This window comes from Cibotium barometz, chromosome 41, assembly GCF_041138505.1.
Source record: "Cibotium barometz isolate CiBa-2024 chromosome 41, ASM4113850v1, whole genome shotgun sequence".
Classification (NCBI taxonomy): Eukaryota; Viridiplantae; Streptophyta; class Polypodiopsida; order Cyatheales; family Cibotiaceae; genus Cibotium; species Cibotium barometz.
This window is the reverse complement of record NC_141086.1, coordinates 5219144-5231133: the sequence shown is the minus strand read 5'-3', so window position 1 is coordinate 5231133 and position 11990 is coordinate 5219144. Positions and strand designations below refer to the sequence as shown.

The window sequence follows — 11990 nt, the reverse complement described above, 5'->3', positions numbered from 1 at the left end:
GGTTATAAACCCCCTTATGCGTGGGCAACCAACCATGAAGAAGTTTATTTATTTATTTATTTATTTATTTATTTAAAGTTTAATGTATAACCTTTAAATCTTGAAAGCTTAATATTAGAAAACCTTTTTTTTTAAAGAGAGCTTATAAGATTTAAAAGGGCTTTAAAAAGCTTATACATTTTCCAAGCTGAAAGCCTTAATAGCATACAAATCAAACAGCTTTCAGACAACCAAGAAAATTCTTAAGGATTTTTCTTCAAAATTGGAAATATTTTTCAAGCTCTATCGACCAGGAGATAACAACTGAAATTTTGCTTAATTAGATTCCTATGTCGATAGTTGTACCTTGTTAATCATTTTTGTACTTCAACTCAACACTGTACAAGCTAAGTATCAACACCTCCAAATTATTGTATGGATATTTTGTGCCTTGTGTAACCATTTATTTTATAGCTCAAGTCAACAAGCTCTGCATAAGAAAAGTATTGCAAATATGTATATATATAATTTTGATTATAATGCTTAATACAAGTATTTTGTTACAAGTGTATATTTTCATAGTTCAAGCTAAGTAATAACTATAATTTCTAAGTTTTATAAATTAACAATTCAAGTTTGATATTATATTGAAACTAGCTCGTGCAGATTAGTATATGCAAAATCTCTAATGATTTACCAGTTAAGTATTCACCTTATGTAATTTGATTACTTGCATAAAAAAAATTGTTATTTGTCAATTCGTTTTCTTTCAACTAATATTTTGTAGTCCAGCCTAAGTAAGTTTGTCCATTCTCCATAATTTTGACCATCAGCATATTAAAACTTCACATATGCTTGCAACATTTGTGTCCTTTTAATGATGTGTTTTGTAGCGAAGTTATCCGACACTTGCAAGTAAGTTGCTACCCTAAGTAACATATTAAATAGGTGATGAGCAGTGCATATGTCGCACATACACTAAAGACAATGAGAACATAACCATGCAAACTAGAGAGAGATGAAAGTGAGAGAGGGGCCATGGGTGAATTTGCGATCTGGTGGGGTTTACGATGCGGCTATATGGGTGGCTATATAGGCGTCTATATGCACATCTATAAGTGCGTCTATACTGATATAGATGTGCTTATAGACATATATATAGATGTGCATAATGAAGCGAATATAGACACGTTCTAATTTAAAAAAATTTGAATAATACCGCATCAACGTCGCAACTATTTTTGCTTCCCCTCTGCTCCCTCTGTTGTACCTCTTCCTCATGATGGCAGCACCTCACCCTTTGTCCTCTCCTCACAAAGTCTCCTCTTAAGTCTCCTCCCAAGGGGACGATTTCTCACAAGGTAATCTCTATCCCACTTGTCTCTCCCACCTCTTCATATATTCATGGTTTTTGAATGGTATGTTTAGAATTATGGTTTTTGATTGGTATTCTCTTTAGTCTCTCTTTCTCTCTCTCTCATGCATAAGATTCTTATGTCTAAAATTTTTGAATGGTATTCTCTTCTCTCTCTCTCTCTCTTTCTTATGTATAAGTCTAAGAGGCTTATGCATAAGAGGCGTCTTATGCATAAGCCTCTTATGCATAAGAGGCGTCTTATGCATAAGAGGCGTCTTATGCATAAGCCTCTTATGCATAAGAGGCTTATACTTAAACCTCCTTATGCCATAAGGCTTAAACCTCCTTGTGTATCCATGCTATTCACACTTTTGGAGTTTTGTATTACTAATTCTTTTGTCAACTTTTGTTTTATTTTGTAGGTCTTATAATCCTCTCTTTCAACTTTACCAAAAAGAGATAAATGCTTTTCTCTCTTTCGTCTTTTTTTTATTTTGTATGTATGCATTAGGTGCTTAGGGCTTTTGTATGTATGCATTACTAATCCTTTCCTCACCCTTTTATTGGTTTTGTAGGTCTACTAATCTTCTCTATCAACATCACCAAAAAGAGGTAAGTACTTTCCTATCTTTCCTCTCTTTCCTATCTTTTTATCCTCTCTTTCCTATCTTTTTATCATCTCTTTCCTCTATTTTTATCTACCAAAAAGAGGGGATTTGTTTTGTAGGTCCTCTATGTATAGAGCTTAATCTATGAATAGAGCTCTAATCATAGAGATTAATCTATGAATAGAGCTCTGATCATAGAGCTTAATCTATGCATTAAGCTCTATTCGTAGAGCTTAATGCATAGATTAAGCTCTATTCATGCATTCATAATGCAGATAAATTTATGAATAGATTAAGCTCTATGCATAGAGCTGAATGCATGCATAGAGCTAAATATTTTCGATTTTATATGTATGCATTAGGTTCTGAGGGCTTTTGTATGTATGCATTACTAATCCTTTCCTCACCCTTTTGTTGGTTTTGTAGGTCTTCTAATCTTCTCTTTCAACATCACCAAAAAGAGATAAGTGCTTTCCTATCTTTCTATCCTCTCTTTCCTCTATTTATATCAACCAAAAAGAGGGGTTTTGTTTTGTAGATCCTCTATGCATAGAGCTTAATCTATGAATAGAGCTCTAATCATAGATATTAAGCTCTATTTGTAGAGCGTAATGCATAGATTAAGGTCTATGCATGCATTCATAATGCATAGAGATTAAGGTCTATGCATGCATTCATAATGTGTAGAGATCTATGCATAGATTAAGCTCTATGTAGACTTCTATGCATGCATTATGCATAATGTTCATGCATGCTTTATGCATGAGCCTCATGCATAGCTTTATGTATAAGGCCTCATGCATGCTTTATGCATAAGGCCTCATGCATAGTTTTATGCTTAAGGCCTCATGCTTAAGGCCTTATACATAGTGCTTTATGCATAAGCCTTATGCATAATGCTTTATGCATAAGGCCTCATGGATAAAACATTATGCTTAAAGCTTTATTATGCATAAGGCCTCATGCATAAAGCATTATGCTTAAAGCTGTATGCATAAGGCCTCATGCATGCTTTTTGCATAAGCTTTAGCATAGCTTGCATAAGGCTTAGGGCTTGCATAGCGGCATAGCTTGCATAAGCTTTTACATGTATGTATTACTAATCTGTTCCTTATCCTTTTGTTGGTTTTTTAGGTCCTCTAATTCTCTCTTTCAACATCATGAAAAAGAGGTAAGTGATTTCATATCTTTTCTCTCTTTCCTCTATTATTATTGCATCCTTCAATGCTGGGGATTTGTTTTGTAGGTTTGTGCTTTAGCTTTATGCATAATGCTCTATGAATAATGCTCATACATGCTTTATGTATAAGGCCTCATGCCGCTAAGCTTTATGCATAAGGCCTCATGCATAGTTTTATGCTTAAGGCCTCATGCATGGCTTTATGCATAAGGCCTCATGCATAGTTTTATGCTTAAGGCTTCATGTTTAAGGCCTTATGCATAGTGCTTTATGCATAAGGCCTCATTCATAGCTTTATTCTTAAGGCTTCATGCTTAAGGTCTTATGCATAGTGCTTTATGCTGTGTAAGCCTTATATATGCATAAGTTCTTATGCATAGTTTTATGCTTAAGGCCTCATGCTTAAGGCCTTAAGCACTTAAGGCCTCATGCTTAAGGCCTTATGCATAAGGCCTCATGCTTAAGGCCTTATGCATAATGCTTTATGTATAAGCCTTATGCATAAACTTTATTCTTAATCCCAAATGCAAAGCTTTATGCATAAAGCTTTATACATAAGGCCTAATGCATAATGCTTTATGCAAGGCTTGCGTAACGGCTTACATAACGCATAGTGCTTTAAACATAATGCATAGTGTTTTAAGCTTATGCATAGTACTTACAACATAATCCTTGCATAAGGCTTCTCTAGCTTGCATAAGGCTTGCATAACGCATAGTGCTTTACAACATAATGCTTGCATAAGGCTTTTCTAGCTTGCATAAGGCTTGCATAATATTTTTTTAATATTCTCTTTATTTGTATAGATGTGGCATGGGTCCTCATTCTCTTGTCCCACAGACTCACAAGTTGAGGCTCTCATTGAGTCTCAACGACGGTTTGCTAGAGGTAGAGGGCATCTTTCGCTATACTCCCAACCCCGAGTAGCTGGCAATCTATGCAGCACACTACAAGGGATTGGGCTCATACCCGCGCTCCTAGCCCGCAGAAATTAACTTGTGGAAAAAAAGTAGCGGGCCTGTGTATCAGCGCGTGTATCATCGCGGCCAAAGACATGGCCAAAGACATGCATGTAAAAGCGCATGTATAGATGCAGTCAGACGCGCTGATACGAGGGCTTATACACGCGTTTTGTCAGTTTAGCTATGCTTATATATGCGCATTTCACAGAGTATCCGCATATATACACGCGAATTTTACAGAGTTGACGCGTCTATACACGCGAACAGAGAGCAAAACAAAAAATCCAGAGAGTACTATTTGGTACCTAAATAGAATTCCAACACCCAATAGCACTCTCTGGATTTTTTTTTGGGTGCATTGCACCATCCACGAGGAAGATTTAGTTCAAGAATGACATGAATGCATACATTGTCAATACACGATTCAAGACAGACATGAATGCAATACTATCAATTCAGAATTCAATATTACTATCAAAATTTTATGTGTTCACATATATACAAGGGAGTCCATATGTCGAAGTGGCCCATGGCTTCAATTATAAACATATATATACAACCACATCCTCAATATGGAATGTGATACTATAAGTCTGAGTACTACTCAGACCGAGATGATGACCCGCTACTCCCTCCATGATCAGATGAGCTCACATCGGTATACATGTTCGATGAGTAGTGCTCACGTCCAGCAGGAGCAGTGGCGGGCAGGTGGATCATCAGTTGGCAGGAGGATCAGCAGCAGGTGCAGCAGAGCAGCTTGTGCCTGTTCAAGTAATATATCGTATATAAGTATACATATATGTAATTCAATAAACCAAAATCATTCGTTTAGAGTTTTCAAGTACCTCTCGACCGTATGGTCTCATGGCCATCTCAAACTGTGCGTCCGTAATATGTCCCTCGGCTCTGAAGAGGGCCCCGTGTCAGGTCTGCTATGTCGGCGAGCATACCCCAGTATCGTGGGCTGTGGGCTTCCTCCCCATAACCCGTTGCTGTATCAACACAATTTGTAAGATTAAAACAATCATAGAATCAATGAAGTAAGTAAACAATCAAATAAAGTGGCAAGATACTTACGAACTCTGCCTCCCATGACTCGATGCTACCAGATTTGAAATGCAAAGATCCAATGGTCTCCATCTGGATCCGTCGTGCCTCCACATGCTGCCTGCTCTTCACGCCACCCTTTGCTCGTTTCTTTACCTCCTTCTACTCGCATTTGTGCGCAGTGGTAGCAGGTTTCTCGGCAGGATAGCCACCCGCGCACCTACATTTAGCCCATCATCGTACGCGAGTTTCTTAAGGTGAGATCTTTTATTACTTAATATCTTCCTTATTCGCATCCTTCCCCATACATCCGAGAATGTCGCATATGGGGGATTGGGGTACCGACTATGTATAGCATCTATCACCTCCCCAACTAATTGGCTATTTTGATCTTTAAATCTAATAAAATAATTTTTGTACAAGTTTGAAACTACCCCACGCATGTACTCCATTACCTCTTTCCCCCTCCCATCCATCACTACCCCGCTCCTATCCGTCACATCATAGTAGATCACTCCCTTCACCTCTTTCACCTCCTCCTCATCCTCACTGTCTCCTCTAACTCTTCTCCCTCTATCTCCTCTCTCATCTCCTCCTCATCCTCACTGTGTCCTCTAACTCTTCTCCCTCTATCTCCTCTCTCACCGTGTGCCCTACTACCTCCCCCACCAAAGCACCTGCCGCATCCTCCACTCCCACTTTTTCTACTGTGGCGTTTGCTCTCCTCTGTACTGCGGGTGGAGTCATGACTGGGTGGGGGATTGTCTACGTGACTGTGGCTATGAGGGAGTACGTGATAGTGGCTTTGAGCCCTGAAGTGACGGTGCCTGGAAGGGTGTGCGTGTGTGTGTCTGGGATGGGGTATGTCTCCTCGGTGGGCGTGGAAGAGGAGAAGCTGCATGTCGTCTCGCCGGACTCGCAGGCATAGATGGCCGTGGAGTGACATGGATACTCGAGGGCGGGGTATAGATACCAAGCAATCCAGGAGGGGGATGGGTGTACATGTACTCTGTAAGCTCAACTGGACCAGGATGGTGCCCAAAATGATTTAGCATCTCCATCATCCAAGTACCGTATGCAAATGGATCGGATGAAGAACCTGGATCCATGAAGAATCTGCAAAAATAAAAGTATATACATGAAGGATCCATGAAGGGAAACACTCTATGTATCAAAGCATAGTCGCCATGAAGGGAATCACTCTATGTATCAAAGCACAAAGATGAAGATTGAAAGCACAAACTTTATGCAGCATCTTGATCAAGGTTGTTCCTATCCATGCTTGATGATTCCCCATGATGACAACATACAAGCTAGCACATATGATTTTGTTAAGGCAAGCCATATGCAGATGGGATCATCTCTCTCTTGAGCTAGATTGACAAGCAAGACACGCAAGCATGGGTGAACTTTAAGGACAAGTCGCGTGTAAAAACCCATCCAAATACACGTGTATCTGTGCGTGAACAATCCGTGCAAACAGGGTACATGCAGACATACACGCGCTCGTACACGTGGCTTGCACAAAAAAAATTTCAAAAACGATCGACCACCGACAAATCTTTCTTATAAAGAAAGCCCAGACTGTCACACAATGGTTCACAAAAGTACTAAAGCAGGCACGACCAGAGAAGAACGGAGACAATCGCATAAGGAAAGAAGACAATCGCATAAACAAATGGAAGGAAAGAGAAGACAAAGGACAAACTGACTCACCTCTGAAAAAGTGAGTCTTCTTTTTGGCTGGTTTCCTTCACTCGTGTCTGCTCCTTACACTTGGCTTTAGTGCTCTGTTGGAAGAGGGAAGATTTGGCGGCGACGAAGGAGAGGAAAGCTAAGTTTGAAAATGGTTTTTTGGAGAAGGCGGCAGGTTATTTTAGGTATAGACAGGTGGTCGCCTGTAGGAGCACATGTATTTTTGCATGTATAATTAAACAGCCACGTTTATACACGCGATTTTACAGATGTAGATGTGCTGTTACACGTGATTTAAAACAATGAGACGCGCTATTACACGCGATCAACACAAGATATAGAGACTTTTTATACTTTCATCAAAAACTGATTATGATTATGTGCTTGTTCTTTTGTACATAGGATGTTATCAACCTCCTCAAGCAATTCTGGTGAGGATGAGATAATGCGTCATCGTAAATTGCAATGTGTGGTTGGGACAAAGGATCAAGTGTATGTGTAATCGATGTCAAGGATGCATTGTACGAGCGTGTCAAATTACCTTGAATCACATCTCCATGTATGGAGAATGGAATCAAACAGGTTTAGAGGTGAGTAGATGTAAATTGATAGTATTCAAATGACTCATGGTGTCCAAATTAATGGAGTTGTAATATATATACTCTAATTAAAGCAGGATGCAGTACCACACCCTAACATGGTGCCCTATGCACGGCGAGAGCACGCAAAGCATCGACGAGATGATGCTGGAGCTTCGGGATCTATTGTCAGAGATGAGTGGGAAAGGGATGAGAATAGCCCTGCACCCCACAAAGTTGTGGAAGAGGAAGTGTCTGATGATATGGTGCAGTATCTTTTTAGGGATAATCCCAAAGGTATGGACGACGATGATATGGAACAAGAGCATCTTTACAAGGCTTCATCGACACCGGTTTTTGAAGGGTGCACATTCTCTATTTTATGTGCTTCACTTGAACTACTCAATATACAAACAGTTTATGGATGGAGCAATGCAAGTCTTGACGCATTATTGAAGTAAGCATTCTAACTTGCAAATTTGAATTAGGGTTTAGGGTTTAGGGCTAATTGATGATATTGGATGCAGGCTATTATCAAACATGCTTCCAAAGGGGAATAGACTACCTACCTCAAGAGACATAGCGAGGCGCTATGTGACATCTCTTGGAGGATTGGATTATGATCGCATGCATGCATCAGTGATTGCATTCTCTTTCGTGGGACGCATAAGGAGGCTCGACATTGTCCCACTTGTGGTGAAGCAAGGTATAGAACAGATGTAGAGTTTGGATGTACCTCGTAAAGTCTTACAACACTTTCCTATAATTCCTCGCATCAAACACATGTTCAAGTGCAAATCCATAGTAGAGCTCATGTCATGGCATTCCTCACATCGATCGGATGATGGCATGTGGAGAATTTCCGCAGACACTCCTGCTTGGAAGCATATTGAGGATGAGTGGCCTAGCTTTAAAATAGAGCCCAGAAACTTGAGACTTGGCCTAGGTATGGATGGAGTGAATCCATTTGGTTTCAAAAGCACCGCATATAGCGTGTGGCCAATTGTGTTGGTGAATTACAACCTTCCACCATCAATGGTGATCAAGAAGAGACATCTTATGTTATCCCTTCTAATTCTAGGGAAACATAGTGTCAAGCATATGGATATTTATCTCGAACCATTGATTGATGAGTTGGAGGAACTATGGAGAGGTGTTGCGGTGGTGGACATTAGTAGGCCTCCCTCCTCTCGACACTTCGACTTGAAAGCAGTGTTGATATGGACAATGCATGACTTTCCAGGATACAGCGATTGTTCTGGTAAGAATTCTAATTACCTCCCTACTCTAATACTATTGGCTATATTAATTATAACTATTGACTTTATTATTCTAACTTTTATTTATATTTTAACAGGTTTGAAAACATCGGGTAAACATGCATGTCCTATTTGTGGCCCTTCATTAGTAGTATGCTGACGGTTTGTGTAAGATCAACCATATTCGATAATCATCATCGATTTCTCCCATCAGATCATCCTAAATATGTTGCCAGTAAGAGTAACATTCCTCCACAAACACTTCGTACAAAAGATTGGAAGCGTATTTGGGAGTCTACAAATGTTCTTCCTCTAGATGGCATGAACAGGTACAGTAATGTTTTTCAATCTTGTTTTGTATAGTCTCTAATTGGATTAAAAATCACATAGAGCAATCCCTTGTGTAGGTACTCCATTTTTTTCCAGCTACCATATTGGACCCATCTTAAGATCAACCATCTTCTTGATCCCATGCACATCTTCAAGAATGTGGGATCTGGTATTTGGGAACATGTTATTGGTAAACGAGACAATGTTAGCATACGGGAGGACTTGTGGGTCGCAAGACACATGCATCAAGCTTAGCCAACGAGAGGAGGGTGGGCACGTTCGTCTTCTGCGTGCACCATGGATTATATCAAAGAAAGAGGAGAAGCAGGTAAAGCAGGCCATCACCACTTTGCGTTGTCGTGACGTGAACGGCTTGGCTGGGAACATGCTGGATGTCTGGCTGTGAGAGCTAGCACTCTGGATCTCGAACATGGGAGAACAGGCCGCTAGCAAAGATGGGCCTCCCTCAATTCATCGGTAGACTGGAGCGCACACACTTACAAACACACTCTCTCTCTCTCTTTCACTCAGCACACACACATAGGGAAACAAGGTCCCTTTTTCCATAGGCCAAGCAGCCGATAAGCAAATATCATGAAGGGAGAAGAGAGAGAACAGATGCACATTATAAATCATTATCACTTAATCACAACAAACTATTCATAAGCATCTTTTATAGCATCATAATACAATCCTGGTTTTTTAGATGGGCAAAGCCTCCATCGACATGTTTGCCTCATCCCGGTTTCTTCCCATTGAGCTGTTCTCTAAGTCCTTCCGTTCATATGCATGGACATGACCTGCAAATATCAAATCCACTTTTGCTTCCCTCAGAATAAGCTCCATGGACTTCCTCATTTCCTCACCATCATCCTGATGTTTAGAATTGCTGCTATACCATGGTGCATGAATGACTGCAATCAGCCAGGGAGTTTTTCTTCTATCTACTTTAGCCAAGTCAGCCAGAAACCATTTGTACTGATTAGAAACTTTATTGACATTAGCATAGGAGCCAAGCATAAGGACATGTACGCCAGAAACTTCAAAAGAGTAATAGAGATTTGAATCTGAACCACTCTCTTTGTATGGCCTTTGCCACCGTGTGTTGTAAGCTCTAAATGGTTGCAATACAAATGGAATATTCTCTACATCATGATTTCCTTGGGTAACCATCCATGGCCTTGAGCTTGCCAGGGGCTCGACAAGATTTTCCAAGGAATCCCCAGAGAGGCTGATAATAATCAGCATAAGATAGATTGCCTGCCCTTCCACCGATGCCCTGTACTGAACAACGAGTAGAGCTTTAATCTCCATGTTCATACACTCAATTCTACAGCATTCTGCATTGGCATTCCTTTTATCCTTCTGATGTTTTGGGCTTTCTATATGTCGAACTATTCATTCAGATTATCATTGCATACATTTAGCCCTGTTTTTTAAAGAGTTTCTTTCAGATATCCTGACAATCAGAGTACAAAGAAGTGTCCACCTTTCCGGCATTCATGAGTTCTTGAGCATTCTATCTGTTTTGCAACTTGTAGGGAAGACCTCAAGTCAATACAAGCTCCTCACCTTCCTCAGCTCTATCAGAAAGGTCGAGTGTCGTAAGCCCTTGATACAAAGGGTTAGCTTCAAGTCACTACAAGCTCCTCTCTATCCTTGGTTATTGGAATAGATGAGTGTCATAGGCCCTTGAAGTGGCAAGAATGGATCAAGTCATTGCAAGCTCCTCTCCTTCCTCAGCTGTCGAGAAGGATGAGTGTCACAAGCCCTTGTTGCCATTCTACAGTTCTAAGAGAGAACTACAAGTCTATACAAGCTCCTTGCCACCCCTTTCTCCTGAGGTGAACAAGTGTCATAAGCCCTTGTAATCCTTCTTCTTCCCTAATAGTTTTATTATGGAAGACTACAAGTCCTATAAGCTCCTGACTCTCTCTTTTCGAGAAATGCATCAGTGTCATAGGCCCCTATAGCCTTCTTTGCTTTGTCTGCCATTATTTTTACCTCCTTTGCATCCTTGTCATGCTTTAGAAGTTCTCCAAGCAGCTAAGATATAGCATCATTATAGTATATTTCCTTCATTTTTGTACCTGCCTTTCAGAAAGCCCTGATTGTGTATCTATTTGCTCTAATTTTCCTCAAGCATCATCTTGATTTGTATGTCATCTTGCATGTATCCATACATTCCAGATATCATATCGTTTTTCATCCAGCATTCAAATCAGATAACATTACCTTTGTTTTCCCACTTCACCCAGCCTTCTTTCGACTGCCTGTTGCTGTTGCATGTAGAGCACAAACGCCTGAAACATCTGCATGGTGTTGACGTCCAGGCGAAATCCTTGCTGCTCCTGTTGATCACCCATGATTCCCCTTCTGCACTCACCCCAGCTGTTTCACGTCGGGTTCACCAAAGATGTCGTGACGTGAACGGCTTGGCTGGGAACATGCTGGATGTCTGGCTGTGAGAGCTAGCACTCTGGATCTCGAGGGAACATGGGAGAACAGGCCGCTAGCAAAGATGGGCCTCCCTCAATTCACCGGTAGACTGGAGCGCACACACTTACAAACACACTCTCTCTCTCTCTTTCACTCAGCACACACACATACGGAAACAAGGTCCCTTTTTCCATAGGCCAAGCAGTCGATAAGCAAATATCATGAAGGGAGAAGAGAGAGAACACATGCACATTATAAATCATTATCACTTAATCACAACAAACTATTCATAAGCATCTTTTATAGCATCATAATACAATCCTGGTTTTTTAGATGGGCAAAGCCTCCATCGACATGTTTGCCTCATCCCGGTTTCTTCCCATTGAGCCGTTCTCTAAGTCCTTCCGTTCATATGCATGGACATGACCTGCAAATATCAAATCCACTTTTGCTTCCCTCAGAATAAGCTCCATGGACTTCCTCATTTCCTCACCATCATCCTGATGTTTAGAATTGCTGCTATACCATGGTGCATGAATGACTGCAATCAGCC

At 40.5% G+C, this 11990-nt stretch overlaps 1 pseudogene; it reads right to left on the bottom strand.

Annotated features, from left to right (window-relative positions):
• Positions 1-9700: 9700 nt before the first annotated feature.
• Positions 9701-10312, bottom strand: LOC147614625 (purple acid phosphatase 18 pseudogene; annotated as a pseudogene).
• Between the last annotated feature and the right edge of the window lie 1678 nt (positions 10313-11990).